Consider the following 15,944-nt stretch of genomic DNA (forward strand, 5'->3'; position numbering starts at 1 on the left):
TGGTGGTCCTGCAATTACAGTTGCCAATTCCTTAAGTGCCGTTGGATGTGAGTAATCAGGCCCTGCTGATTTGAATGTACTGAGCTTTCTGAAGTGCTCTTCAATCACTTCTTTCCCCTTGTTTGCCTTTGTATCTCCAATAAGATAGCACTTAATCTGGTTTAGTTTCCTTATCATTGCTGATTAAAAGGAAAAAAAAAACGGCTAAAAACACAGTGAAAGCCTTTGCTATTAGTTATTTTTTAATAGATTTTGTTTAGTAGTAATTGTTAATAGTTTTGTTAATAGTTTAATGGTTGTATTTGCATCCTGTAAATTCCTTCTGGTATTCTTCCTTCCTTCCACCCCTCCCTCCCTGCTTCCTTCTTTCCCTCCCTCCCTTGCTGTTTCCTCCTTCCTTCCTATCTCCCTCTCCTGCCCCCAACTCTCTCTTTTTCTTAAATTTTTTATAGAGGGTGAGGTGAGAAGGGAGGAAAAATGAAAGAGGCAAAGAGCTCCATATAACTTTATGACAGAGATATTTATTAATCACCAAATATCCATGTGCTCCCCCAAATTTTCCAGCCTCTTTATAGTTGGGGCAAGAGGCATATGACTAGTTCTGGCCAATAGGTACTTAAGAGCCATGAGTTCCCCTTGTCCTCTTTCCTCCTGCCCAGGTGAGCTGGGAGCCACATGTTCCAGATGGTGCACCAACAAAATGCAAGTGGCCCGAGTCATCACTTTGGTAACCAAGACCCCTGAGTCATCATTGGAAAGCAACAGTCCTAGAGAGCCAGAAGACGCCCAGAGGCCCATGTGTTAAGCTGCTAAGATTTAGGGGTTTATTTTTGCAGCACCGTCTACCTTATCTTCACTAATACAGTACCAATTTCTGGACCAGTCAGATTAGGTTTTGCCAAGGGAACAAATTAACCCTGAAATCTAAGTGGCTTAACATAACAAAGGCTTAATCCTTACTTGTGGTATGTGGTAGCTAGTCTCCAAAGCAGGCTCCCATGACTCTTACCTCCTGGTAGTCACACCCTTGTCTAGTCACCTCCCAGTCTGTCTCGCGCTGATCCCATGACTCACTTTAACCAAGAAAATGGAGCAGAAGCCTTAGGAAATCTTGACAGCCTCTGCATTTGAAGTTACTCATGACATAAGAAGTCTGACCATCCCACTGCCAAAGAGAGGCCACACGCAGATGGCTGGAGAATGAGACTCCACGTGGAGGAGCACTTAGGTGCCAGACCTCAGCAAAGAGGCCATCCTCAGTCAAGCTTTCCAAGGTCTCCAGCCCCAGCCACCATTTTGACTACAACCACATGAGACCCTAAGTGAGAAAAGCAGAAGAAATGCCCAGTGGAGCCTAACCAACACACAGAAATGGGAGATAAAACAATAAAGTGTTGTCTTAAGCCATTCTGTATGGGATGGCTTGCTGGGCATCAGTCGCTCACTGAAGCATGGTACACATCCAGTGTTGGTGTAAGGGGATTGAGCTCCACACAGACATTCATGGAACCATGTTGATACAGGTCCTCCCACCTTGTATCTGCACCACTGGTAACATGTGACCTCCTTTATTGGAGTGGTGCAGTGGCAAGGGAAGAGAGGGCTGCTGGTTGCATACCAACTTTTAAATGCTTCCATCTCTGTTCCCAGTCCACTGGTCAGTGAGAAATGTGGGGGAGTAAATGGAGAGTCAATGGGCATTAAATGTCTCTGCTGCAGATCTTGCCACCTAAAATTTGTCTTTTTTTCCCCCCTAGTTTTTTAAAAATTTATTTATTTATTTTATTTTTGACTGTGTTGGGTCTTCATTGCTACGCGTAGGCTTTCTCTAGTTGTGGCGAGTGGGGGCTACTCTTCGTTGTGATGCATGGGCTTCTCATAGCAGTGGCTTCTCTTGTTGAGGAGCATGGGCTCTAGGCACACGGGCTTCAGTAGTTGGGGCGCGCGGGCTCTAAAGCGCAGGCTCAGTAGTTGTGGCGCACGGGCTCTAGAGCACAGGCTCAGTAGTTGTGGCACACAGGCTTAGTTGCTCCGCAGCATGTGGGATCTTCTTGGACCTGGGCTCGAACCTGTGTCCCCTGCATTGGCAGGTGGATATTTAACCACTGCGCCACCAGGGATGCCCCTCTCCCTAGTATTTTTTAAAATTAATTTTTATTGGAGTAGAGTTGATTTACAATGTTGTGTTAGTTTCTGCTGTACAGCAAAGTGAATCAGTTATACATAGACATATATCCACTTTTTAGATTCCTTTCCCATATATGTCATTACAGAGTATTGAGTAGAGTTCCCTGTGCTATACAGTAAGTTCTTATTATCCCCGTAGTATTATAACAAGGTTTATCCAGGAGTCATCCAACTGGCTTTCCCATAATTGTAACCAGTGGTGTGCAGGACTGGCTCATACAGCTCAGAAGAGCCCACTGAACATGTCTCCTCCCAATTCTGCATTCGGTGATGCCATGTTGGTAGCATGAAATCAGTTATGGTGGAAATATTTACATCACAGAAATTGGGAAATGCTGTAAGTCAAGACCCTCCTACTCCCAGCCTTGGTTAAGCCGGTTGTTAAATATTTACCAGACCACTAGTTGTACAAAATCCAAAATATACCTATTATTCAGGCTAGCCCTATATTCATGCATATTCACTTATTATAGGTAGAATTTTGAAAACTTGCCATCAATGGTGTTACCTTTCTATTCCACAAATCAAACAACAGGCTGAACCCATAAATTGAAGAATTGTGTACACACCTGAGTAAACTTTATTAATAATAAAAAAGATGACAATTTGAAGTTTCCTATATGTAATCAGGATGTGCATATTTTTATAGTTAACTTCATTCTAGGACAGTACTGGAAGTGCTGTTATAAAGTAAGCATAGAACATACCTATTTTCAGCTAGCATCAACAAGGATTTTATCATTCCAGTAATTACTGCATCTAATAACACTATCTTAGGTACTGATCTATTCTGGAAACTTCAGTATCTTTTAGAGTTTATAAAAGACTAAAATCTTTTCTTTTAAGCCTTGCTGAAAGAGTTAATTCAACTCCCCGTTCCAGGTCACCGACTCTTCCTTTCCTAGCCTTCACCCTCTACACACACAAAGAAAGGCCATCGATAAGGTTCAAGCTTCTATTATGGGATATGAAGCAGTAACATTTGAAATAGCACCTTGGAGGTCCGAAGGAGTTAACACATCTTTCAGCAGTGCATACTTTACAGCTCTCGAGTATTTTGGACCCTGAAAACCTGATTATTTATTAAAAGTATGAGCAGAGTCCAGTTTGAGAAAAAAGCTCATTCACCAAGCAAGAAAGGATATACTTGCAAATGACATTTGAAAATAAGATGCCGAGAAACTTTCTGCTACAAACAACAAGGGATTTTTACTTAATCCACATCTAATTATATGGCAAAATTAAGGACAAGATGGTTCCAGAATCAGGGAGACAAGTCAACTTTAAAATACTGTTTCCTGGGCAGAACCCAGTGAGACCACCTATGGATAAATTTGATGTTCACTAATTCAGAAGAAAAAGAAAGAATTCTCACTGTATGCAGAAACCAGCATATTTTCCATCACAACGCTGATAATCTTATGGGAACTCTGATACCTTTTTGAGCTTTTGGGATTACTCTATATGTTAATCAAGGTTCTTTTACAAGTATGACTGATTCTATTTTCTAAAGATGTCCGCATTAATATACATCGCATGTTCTTTTCACGATGTGATGGTAACATTCCTTCATTGAGAGGCAGTGGCCCTTTGAGGCTGGGTGGATCTCTGTAACTTCCTCCACAAATAGGATGAAGTGGAAATAACACCGCGTGACTCTGGAAGCTAGGTCATAAAAGGTGATATGGCTTCCACCTGGCCCTCTCTCCCTGAGAACTGTACCTTTGGAGCCCTGAGCCTCCAGGGGAAAATCCATCTACCTTGAAGCCACCATGATAAAGAAACCATAGATGGACAGAGAGATTTCCACATAGCTCCAGCTCTTCCAATCCCCAGCTGCTTGAGTCTTCCCAGGCCAGGCATACGTAAGGGTTTAGACAATTTCAGCTCCTGGCCTTCAAACTACCCCAGCTGAAACCAAGTTGTAGTGGAAACAAGCTGTCCATGCTAAGCCTTGCTCAGAGTGCAGATTTTTAAGCAAAATAAGTGGTCTTATTTTAAGCCACTCAGTTTAGGGGTGGTTTTTGTTACACAGCCATTGTAGCCGGAACAGCAAGTAACAGAAGCCCCTCAAGTTAGCATTATCAAAACAGTAGAGGTTATAGTATAAAGGTTCAAGAGTAGCCAATGGTGCCCCAGAAGAAGAGGCGCAGCTGGGTCTCAGGATGGTTTGAATAGGAACTAAATTAGAAAACCAGCAGAGGCCAATCAGCTACTTTGCTCCAGTGCTGTCTCTTTTTCTCCTCCTGTCCTCTTCTCCAGTCTCTTACTTCCGGGCCCTCATCTGTCTCCCTGCACATCTGCTTCCTTCTCCCTGCAGTCAGGTGTTCTGTGCTTCTGCTGCCTATGGGGCAGTACCACAGCTCTTGAGTTGTATGTCCTTGGTTTAAGAGACCAGCCCACGCTAACTAGCATCCTTTCATTGCAGTGATAAATTCCTGGGAGAGAGGATCTAATTGGCTGGCCTTGAGTCCGGTGTCTGCTTCCAGCCCCCTCAGTCAACAAGGGGAAGGACCACATGTTACCAACATGGTTGCTACTCCCAACCCCCAACCTCCTGGGAGAATTCTTAGAAGGGGGGCGCAGAGGCTTCTACGCATAACAGCAGACCTTATCTAATTCTTGAGTTTTAGAAGGCATTTTGGATGTTTTTAGCTGTACATAAAACTCTACCATGGACTCCCCTTTAATTTGCTTGTCGTTTGTTTACAGACCTGCTTAGGTAGGTGGATACAGCCTCCTCCCCACTTCCATCCCATCCTCATGATCTGAAAGGGTGCTTCTGGATCTCCACAACAAAGAAGCGGATTAGGTTGATGTGACCTCAAGGAGGCTGAACTCAATAATGAACCTTTTTTATTTCATTTTTATTTTTTGAGGCCCAATTTGTAATGTGAACTTGACTCCTTACTTTACTACCTTTTAGCTGTTAGGGCCTCTGAGCAACTGGGCCGATTAGAGATCACAGAGGCAGTCAGGGAAACTGAGGACTCTTGATGAACATTGATAATTTCCCCCCTAATAAACATCTCCTTTTGCCAACTAACTTATGGTATTATAGATAAGGATAGAGGTTGCCCCTGAGGGAAGGAGAGACTGCTTGGAACAGGGCCTGGCCCACAGGAAACAGTGTTCACTATTATTATTACTACTATTATTATTAGTGCTCTTAGACTATTTCAAAATAAAAGGAAAAAGCATGTCTACTTCTGCCTTTTACTATTCCATTCACTCCAACAGAACCCACTGCAATTAAGCATACGTTGGTTGAATGCCTCTATGTGCCCGATCCGGGCAGAGCAAACACTGAAGGTATATTTCTGGCTGTTCCAGGTCCCCCACTGCAGAGACCTACACCCGTGGGAGGAGTTCTAGGCTGGCCACATCCCTGAAAGGTTCTGTGATTCATTTCTTCCCTGGGTCACTGCTGTTCAAAGTTTTATACATTTCTGTCCTGAGCCAGTGCGAACCGAGGGAACTCCTCTGGCTGGGTTTCCTTATGTGGAACCTGGCCAGGGGGAGGTGAAGCAGGATGGATTTGCTCTGTGTTTGTGTTTTGCTGCAGTGGTTGTGTTATGTTTTGTTTCACCCCGGCACCAGTCGACTTTACCTAAACAGAAACACCCTGTGTAGTCTTTTGTAACACCAGTATTATTTTAAGGAAACACAAGGAGGTGGGACAAAAGAAAATGGCCATTAATCAGAACTCCAGTCCCATGCAGCGCTCTCTCCAACAAGGTGCCTTTAGAACCATCCACGTTGAACAGTTGTCTAGAGGTCATTTGTAACCAAGGCGCTCAGCAGTGGACAGGACCAAAAATGATTAGTTACCTCCTTCAGGACTCATGGTCACTGTCATCTCCAGTAACTCCTGTTCTGCAGCTCACTTCTGGCACTGCATCAACAGATGAGCCAGGAACCCACTGAAATGAAATTGGTGAAAAACGTAAGGGAAACATTGCTTCTAATTAGGCAAGTCTAATGCTCTAATGATTGTCAAAACCAAAAATGAAAACAAAACAAAAAAACCAAGACCCTGAAGCAGTGTTTTTTCATTTATTTCCTCCCTCCCTTCCCGAATAAGCAGTTTCCTGAGACCACCTTGATATATGTTCCTCTTCCCCTTCAGATACAGAACTGGGTGCTTTTTGCAGCTTGGTTTCTCTCCTGTCCTTACCCAGGCGGGTGCACAGCTAGGGAAGGGGGCAATGAGAGCTGGGGGAAGGAGGGCTGCAACTCGGCAGTGAGCAGTGGATTCACCATGCCCCTTCCCGCTGCACTGCAGCCGTCGCATGTCGGGGGTGAAGAATCTTACCCACCTGGTTACTTCCAGGCAGGGTCATCAAGTGCTTTAAGGGCATGGATTCCAAGCCAAAATGCTTGGGTTTCAATCTTGGCTCAGCCACTTACCTTGTAGTTTGACCCCTCTCTTGCCTCAGCTTTCCCATCTATAAAATGGGGATAATAATACTAATTACTTCTTAGACTTGTGGTGAGATTAAATGAGTTAGTACCTGTGAAACACTCGAAACAGAGCCTAGCACGTATTAACCACCCAGTAAATGTTAGCTATTACTATTATCACCTTGGAATATCTCCAAATCATAATTATGACACAACATCATTATATTATATTGTCTCCAAGCTGCATACCATGAAACCAGCAATATGCAAACATCAGCTAGTCCTTTTGCTATTTTAGTTACTAAAAACTTCGTTATGTGATCCAACGGGAAACACCTTGGGCTGACTGAAGTCAGTAAAGACTAATGTGAAGTTCCAGGATTCCATTTTGCCAGTAATCCTACTTCTAGGAATACTTTCCATGGGAATTTTGAGATACACAAGGACAAAGTACAAACAAGCTCACTGCAGCATTATTTATATGGTGGAAAACTGGACACAGGCTACATGTGGAACAATCTGAGAATGATTAGGTTAGGGACAGCAAATACTACAAGTACTACATAGCCATTAAGAGGGGTGCTTTTGATGAATTTTTATGATGAGGAAATGCTCATGAAATAAATGTTAAGCAGAAAAGCAGGCTTCAAAACTGTGTGCACCAATTTGTATGGAAACACAAAAGACCCCGAATAGCCAAAGCAATCTTGAGAAAGAAAAACGAACCTGGAGAAATCAGGCTCCCTGACTTCAGACTATACTACAAAGCTACAGTAATCAAGACAGTATGGTACTGGCACAAAAACAGAAATATAGATCAACGGAACAGGAGAGAAAGCCCAGAGATGAACCCACGCACATATGGTCACCTTATCTTTGATAAAGGAGGCAAGAATATACAATGGAGAAAAGACAGCCTCTTCAATAAGTGGTGCTGGGAAAACTGGATAGCTACATGCAAAAGAATGAAATTAGAACACTCCCTAACACCATACACAAAAATAAACTCAAAATGGATTAAAGACCTAAATGTAGGGCCAGACACTATAAAACTCTTAGAGGAAAACATAGGCAGAACACTCTAGGACATAAATCACAGCAAGATCCTTTTTGACCCACCTCCTAGAGTAATGGAAATAAAAACAAAAATAAACAAATGGGACCTAATGAAACTTCAAAGCTTTTGCACAGCAAAGGAAACCATAAACAAGAAAAAAAGACAACCCTGAGAATAGGAGAAAATACTTGCTAATGAAGCAACTGATAAAGGATTAATCTCCAAAATATACAAGCAGCTCATGCAGCTCAATATCAAAAAAAGAAACAACTCAATCCAAAAATGGGCAGAAGACCTAAACAGACATTTCTCCAGAGAAGACATATAGATTGCCAACAAACACATGAAAGGATGCTCAAAATCACTAATCATTAGAGAAATGCAAATCAAAACTACAATGAGGTATCACCTCACTCCAGTCAAAATGGCCATCATCAAAAAATCTACAAACAATAAATCCTGGAGAAGGTGTGGAGAAAAGGGAACCCTCTTTCACTGTTGGTAGGAATGTAAATTGATACAGCCACTATGGAGAACAGTTTGGAGGTTCCTCAAAAAACTAAAAATAGAACTACCATACGACCCAGCAATCCCTACTGGGCATATACCCTGAGAAAACCATAATTCAAAAAGAGACATGTACCACAATGTTCATTGCAGCTCTATTTACAATAGGCAGGACATGGAAGCAACCTAAGTGTCCATCAACAGATGAATGGATAAAGAAGATGTGGGGCTTCCCTGGTGGCGCAATGGTTGAGAGTCCGCCTGCCGATGCAGGGGACACGGGTTCATGCCCTGGTCCGGGAAGATCCCACATGCTACGGAGCGGCTGGGCCCGTGAGCCATGGCCACTGAGCCTGCGCGTCCGGAGCCTGTGCTCCGCAATGGGAGAGGCCACAACAGTGAGAGGCCTGCGTACTGAAAAAAAAAAAAAAAAAGAAGATGTGGCACATATATACAATGGAATATTAGTCATAAAAAGAAATGAAATTGAGTTATTTGTAGTGAGGTGGTTGGACCTAGAGACTGTCATACAGAGTGAAGTAAGTCAGAAACAGCAAAACAAATACCATATGCTAACACATATATATGGAAACAGGTTCTGAAGAACCTAGGGGCAGGACAGGAATAAAGACGCAGATCTACTAGAGAATGGACTTGAGGACACAGGGAGGGGGAAGGGTAAGCTGGGACGAAGTGACAGAGTGGCATGGACATATATACACTACCAAATGTAAAATAGCTAGTGGGAAGCAGCCGCATAGCACAGGGAGATCAGCTCGGTGCTTTGTGACTACCTAGAGGGGTGGGGGGTGGGGGTGGGAGAGGGAGGGTGGGAGGGAGACGCAAGAGGGAGGAGATATGGGGATGTATATATATGTATAGCTGATTCACTTTGTTATACAGCATAAACTAACAAACCATTGTAAAGCAATTATACTCCAATGAAGATGTTAAAAAATAAAATAAAATAAAGTAAAATAAAAAAAACAAAAAACTGTGTGCACAATAGGATCTCATTTGGTAACTATGTACGCCCATTTGCAGAGAAAAAAGTCTAGGGAAATGCATCAAGATGTTAACAGGGCTTCCCTGGTGGCGCAGTGGTTAGGAATCCGTGTGCCAATGCAGGGGACACAGGTTCGAGCCCTGGTCCGGGAGGATCCCACATGCCGTGGAGCAACTAAACCCATGCGCCGCAACTACTGAGCCTGTGCTCTAGAGCCCACGTGCCACAACTACTGAGCCCGAGTGCCACAACTACTGAAGTCTGTGTGCCTAGAGCCCGTGCCCTACAACAAGAGAAGCCACTGCAGTGAGAAGCCCATGCACCGCAACAAAGAGTAGCCCCCGCTCACCACAACTAAAGAAAGCCCGTGTGCAGCAATGAAGACCCAACGCAGCCAAAAATAAATTTAAAAAAAAAAAAAAGATGTTAACAGTGGGGTTTCCGACAGGGGAAGAACTCAGTACATGGTTTTTATTTACATTTCTTTATATTTTTTGGTGTCTCCATGTTTTACACACAAACACAAATTATTTTTACATTTGGGGAAAACAGTAAGTCATAAAACCAAAACATTTAATAAAGCCTCTTTCAGAAGACACACAGTGGACTAACAGGAACTGAACACTTGTTTCCTAAACTCCTAGGTTGTTTTTTTTTTCCTTAAGCCCCAAACAACACCATATAAAGAGACAGGTGTTGCTAACCCTTCCACTTAGCTTTGCTTTGGAAAGAAAACTATGAGAAATCTCAGGTAAAAAAGAAAAAAAGAGAGAGAGAGAGAGAGAGAGGGAGGGAGGGAAGGATGGAGGGAGGGAAGGATGGAGGGAGGGAGGTGGGTGGGGGCAGTTAGAGAGGAGAGCAAGGGCAAAGGAAACAACTTGGGTAGAGGATACAACTTGGCATTGACTAATCAGGACCATTTGTTTTCACAACATTGGGTAGAAACATCCTTGGCCCAAAGCAAAATGGAAGAGAGCCATCTATCAGCTCTTTCGGAAGGAGTAAAAAAAACCAAAAACTTCTGCGGTTAAAAAAAAGAAAGAAAGAAAGAAAAAGAATACTAATGCAAACAGGACATCAAACAAGGCCAAGTAGACAAGTAACAGAATTCCCATGCCTCTGCACGCAGAACCTTGCCAATAAACCACCCATTCTGAGTCCTACACCTAAGGAAAGATTATTAAGAAGAGCCCACTCTGAAAGGGCTTGGAAAACATCAGGGAATGACAGTTTAAATTGCAGCCCACGTAACACCATTCAGCCCAGGGCACAGGTACTGCCCTCTGCCTGGGGACCTTGCCCCTTCAGCTGTATGCTCAGGAGAGGGGGCTGTGCAGGAGCTATGCCTCGGCCTGAGAGGCAAAATTAATAAAATTAGGATTATTTATGATGCAGGAGTGAGTTAATAATATTTTTCAAGAACCTGAAGGATTTATGTAGAGGAACTGCTGTTTTAGTAACTAAACCCTTTTGGATGGACTCCAAGACAAACCAGACTTGTCTGGCTTCCGCCCCAAGTCCCTCCACCTCTCCCAGTTTCTCCTGGCAAATAATCTCTTCTACTTCACTGGAGGGTGATGGTCAAGGAGATGACCTTCCTGGCTGCTTTATCAACCCTCGCCCCTATGTCAAAATATCTCCCAGCTTCTCTCTTTGTTCCTTCAAATCTCAAAGTAAGAATCAAGAGGGGAGGGGATGCCTTTTTCATGCCAGGAGCTGGCAGACACATTACCTCATTTAATTCCCCCAAACACTTTGTGAGGTAGTCATAATTATCCCTATTTTGCTTGTTAGGGGATAGAGGAAATTTATCCTTTTAGCAGCTGGTAGGAGGATTCCTCTTGGGGACAGAACCATCTTTGTGGGGAAATGTCTTGACCAGCCTCTTTTGGCTACAACGGGGTGTATAGGGAAATGGGTGGAGAAAGGGGGGTGTGTACTGTGGGCTCTGCACTCAGAAAGAAGGGAGGTAGAAGCAAGAGGAGGGGAGGAGGTTTAGAAAAAGACTGTGTGGGGCACCATATGATCCCACGCTCAGAAGTATAGCTCTTCAAATCTCCAGTAAATTTACTCAATTCGTGAAATGCTTGTTGAAAGAGAATTTTCTGAATGGCCTTGTTGGCACAGGGTGAAACAGGAGCCCCATGTGTTTTACTTGAGATAGTGGCAGGTGGTTCCATAAGGAAATGTTTCCTAAATCAAAGAGTAGGAAGGTCCCACTTGACATCTGAGTTACATAAAGGAGGGGTAGCCGGGGGCGGGGTACTGAGGCTCAGAGAAGTTAATCAACTTTCTTAGGGTCATACAACAGTGATGCGTACACTAGCGGAGGCAGAATCGAACCCAGGTCTGTGTGTCTCCAATGTCTACTTTTTTACACTGTTCCACGGGATGCACTGAGATGGCTTTTTCCTCCCCAAAGCCAACTCTTCCACGGGTGTACTCCATCCGCACATAGTAATAGTAGTGAATATTTATTGAGTGCCTACCACACCCCAGGCTTTGTTGCACGCATTAGCTCATTTGGTGTTCACCATGTCACTGTATGTTTGAGAGGATAATTATTCACATTTTAAAATATGGGAACCGCTGCTTAGAGAAGGTAAGACACTGGCTCAAGCTCCCACTGCTCTAAGTGGCGAAACCAGCATTTGAACCAGACTGTTGTGTTCTCTCATCTCATCCCTTCCCACCTCCTTCAAGAATGATTCCTCTCATTAACCCACCTAATTAACCCATTCTCTCCCTACCTCACCCTGGGCTGCACCCTGGGCTGGGATCTGGTGGGGTTTGTAGAGGCCATGCAACACTGAGCTCAAAAGAGGCTCTCACGAGCTCAGGTCAAAGTCACTGTCCACAGCTCAGGCTACTCGTATAACTCAGAGGTTGGCAAACCTTTTCTCTAAAAGGCCTATCAGTAACATCTTCAGCTTTATGGTCTCTGATGCCAACTACTCTGCTGTTGTGACGTGAAAGCTGCCACAGATGTAAATGAATGAGCACAGCTGTGTTCCAGTATGACTTTATTATGGACACTGAAATTTGAGTTTCATACAGTTTTTTTTTTTTTTTTTTTTGTGGTACGCGGGCCTCTCACTGCTGTGGCCTCTCCCGTTGCGGAGCACAGGCTCCGGACGCGCAGGCTCAGCGGCCATGGCTCACGGGCCCAGCCGCTCCGCGGCATGTGGGATCTTCCCAGACCGGGGCACGAACCCACCTCCCCTGTATCGGCAGGCGGACTCCCAACCACTGCGCCACCAGGGAAGCCCTTTCATATAGTTTTTATGTATCACAAAATATTCTTCTTCTTTTGATTTTTTCCCCCCAACCATTTAAAAAGGCAAAAAACATTCTTAGCATGAAAGGGACAGAAAAATGGGAGACAGCCTGGATTTGGCCTGTAGGTTACAGTTAGCTGACCCCTGGTTTTACTAAACCCCCTCCTTTTAGGTTCTGCGCCAGCTGGGCCTGTGTCCAGGCTGAACAGCCTCTGGGCTGCGCTTCGATCCCTTCTGCCTTAAAGCTACACAGGTTCAGTTCCCGAGCCTCTGTTCATTGCTCTCTTATTAGGAGCTCTCCTCCAATCCTACAGCTTCTCCTGCCGAACCAGAAGAGAAGAAATCGTCTGCTGTCCCTGAAAGAGGTGGCCATAAAATAAGACGAAACCGCCATCACTTAGATGACCCTCGTGGAGCCAAGCCCCTGGGATAGGTTAAAGGAGGGTCACCCTAAGGCTACGACAAGGTTTGAGAATAATATGCTTCAAATAGACTGAACATCCTAGAAGGAAATCTCTAGGAAGAGTGGAGAAGACATTCCTAAGAATCTGAGACCAAGAAAAGAATCCTAGAGTCAGAAATAGATATGCAAAGGCCAGAGGGCAAGAGAATGTAGGATAGGTGAAGGACAGGAATGCAACTCAGCCCAGGGCCAAGGGGACAGCTTAGGTCCAGACCCAGAGAGAAGACTAAAATGCACTAAGGAAAGATTGAGAATAGTAATAACTACCAACATTTATTAACCATCTGCTATGTTTCAGGCACTATACTGCTGGGTTCTTAACATATATTATCTTATTTAACCCTTTCAACACTCTAGTAAAAGAGACATTTAAAGAAATCTCCTTGCATTTATTGTTCGTTTGTTTATTCATTTATTTATTCATTGTGCATCTTCCATGTAGCAGACACTGGGTTAGATGCTGAAGATATGTGAGTAAGCAAAAATAGACTTTGTACGTGCTCTCATGGAGACTATAGTCAAGTACAGGAACTGGCAGCTTCTTTTCTGTAAAGGGCCAGAGTAATATTCAGGCTTTTCAAGCCATAAAGTCTGCTCTAACTACTCAGCTCTGCCACTGTAGTACAGAAGTGGCCACAGATCATATCGAAATAAGTGGGCATGGCTGCTTTTCAATAAAACTTTATTTACAAAAACAGGCTGCAGGCCAAAGATGGAGATAGTTTGCTGACCCCTGGTTTAGGAGAAGAGAAACATCAAGCAAACAGTCACACAAATAACAATATTAAGTGCTATCATATAAGTTCCTCATAGTAAAAAAGCCTATGGAGGGATTTTACCTATTCAGAGAGATCAAAGATTTCCTAGAGGGGGTAGGCCTTATATCTAAATCTAGTAATTACTGAAGAGGGAGGCAAGACTATTGCAGACAGAGGACACAGTATGTGCAAAGGCCCTGTGGTAGAAGGGAGCATGACAAACACGAGCTTGAGGAAGATTTATGCAGATGGAGCAGAAAGCGTAAGATCAGGAATTTCCCTGGTGGTGCAGTAGTTAAGAATCCGCCTGCCAATGCAGGGGACAAGGGTTCGATCCCTGGTCTGGGAAGATCCCACACGCCACGGAGCAGCTAAGCCCCTGCGCCACAACTACTGAGCCCGTGCGCCTACAGCCCGTGCTCCACAACAAGAGAAGCCACTGCAATGAGAGGTCTGCACACCGCAACAAAGAGTAGCCCCTGCTCGCTGCAACTAGAGAAAGCCTGCGTGCACCACCAAAAACCCAATGTAGCCAAAAATAAATAAATAGAAGAGTAAGATCAGTGGACATAAGATGAGGCTGAAAAGGCAGGTAGGGGCCAGAACACATAAGATCTTATGGATCTTGTTAGGGAAGTAGGTCTCTATTTAAATACAGAAACTATGGCACAGGAAGTTAAGTAACATGCTCAAGGCTGTATAGCTAGTGAAAGCTGGAGCTAGAAGCATCTGTTTATCTCTAGACCCAACTTCTGTATTCTCTCTATTCACTTTGGCTTCATATATGTTTGCCTAGTGTCTTTACAAATTTCCCTTTATGAAACTCCAAAAGCTCTCAACTAAACTAAAAGGAAAGGGAATTTTGTCCACACTTAGGCTAGAAACTTAGCAAGGCCTCGACATCAGTTGCAAACCAGAGTAAACCCGGTAGAGATGTCCTAGTTACAGAGAAGGAAGTACAAGGATTGGGGATAGCTGTGTATTCTCTTTTCATCTCTGATGTTCATGGAGTCTTATTAAATTGTTCTTTATATTACATGCCAAATAATGGCCTTTAGAATATTGCCAGACTCCTTAAACCAGCTCTGACGTTCCTTCGTGATCTAGCCCCTGCCTACCTCTGCAGTTCTGTCATCACAACCTCGTTTGCCACTCTCCCCTCTGAGAAAATTGGACGACTTGCTCTTCCATAAAAACTCCACGACTCCTCTTTAATTCCATACAGTTCCTTCCACTGGAAGAGCACATGCCTAGCCCTGACCTTTGCCTGGATACTTTCCCTTCTTTAAAAGTCAACCCAGCAATTACTCCTCAGGCCTCCAGTTCCGCAGGTAGCCTTCCTGGCCTCTTCCCCACCTACCCAGAACACCGCGCTCCTCAGCTGTGCTCCCACAGGTCCCTGTGTTAATGGCTAACATCCTAAATCACCGCTTGTGGTCAGCCTTCCCCCACTGGCCTCTGTCTGACAGCAAAGAACTTATCTGATAGGCATTTACCATTTTCTATGTAGAGGTTAACTTGTTTAATTTGCTGTTACTCCACTTGTTTCTGCCTCTTAATTATCCTCATATTTCTCCTTTCGAGTTCCTAGGATCAGCAGTTCTCAAAGTGGGATCCCTGGTCTGACAGCATCAGCATCACCTGGGAACTTGCTAGAAATGCAAATTCTCCAGCTTTGCTCCATCTCAGGAATCAGAAACTCTAGGGGGTGGGGTCCAGCAATGTGTGTTTTTAATAAGCCTCCAGGCAGTTCTGATGTGCACTAACATCTGAGAACCACTGCCTTGTAGGAAGTTACTTCTCATTAAACTGTTGTTGATTCCCTGAGGATGGTACCCTGTTATTTTCGATCTGGAAAAGAAAAAGAGTGACTGAGGAAATGACAAAGCTTTTATTGGGCTGTTTTTTTAGAGAAGGAATTTTCTGACATGATATTTGTGACTGGTTGAGTGAAGGCTCTCCTTCATATACCTTTAAAAGCGACTGATTCTCCTCTGGTCTGCCTCAGTCTGGCCTGGGTGTGGTCTTGCTGAAGGGCAGGGGTTTGGATGAGATAACCTCACCAGGTGCCTTCCAGTGCTCAGGTTCTCTGCTTCTAGGATATTCCATACACTATGGAAGATACACTAGTTAGGAAGCAGGGCGTTATTGCTAGGGGACTTTGGGCTTTCAACCCACAAGGAAAGTATCTGCTTTTTTTCCACCTCATAAGGCGAGTCTCTGCCAGTCTATAAGAGATGACCAGGACCTTTTGAAAAAGGTAATTGTTTGGTTTTAGGTCATA

At 44.0% G+C, this 15,944-nt stretch overlaps 1 long non-coding RNA gene across 5 annotated transcripts in view; it reads right to left on the reverse strand.

The window, feature by feature from the left end:
• LOC137227737 (uncharacterized) overlaps window positions 1-15,944 on the reverse strand; it is a 165,737-nt gene that overhangs the window by 129,978 nt on the left and 19,815 nt on the right. For all 5 annotated transcript variants that reach the window (XR_010944984.1, XR_010944982.1, XR_010944983.1 and 2 more), the window contains exon 2: window positions 6,019-6,110. This is a non-coding gene — a long non-coding RNA (uncharacterized lncRNA). The remainder of the gene's footprint in view (window positions 1-6,018; window positions 6,111-15,944) is intronic.

Source organism: Pseudorca crassidens, chromosome 7 (genome assembly GCF_039906515.1).
Source record: "Pseudorca crassidens isolate mPseCra1 chromosome 7, mPseCra1.hap1, whole genome shotgun sequence".
Lineage (NCBI taxonomy): Eukaryota > Metazoa > Chordata > Mammalia > Artiodactyla > Delphinidae > Pseudorca > Pseudorca crassidens.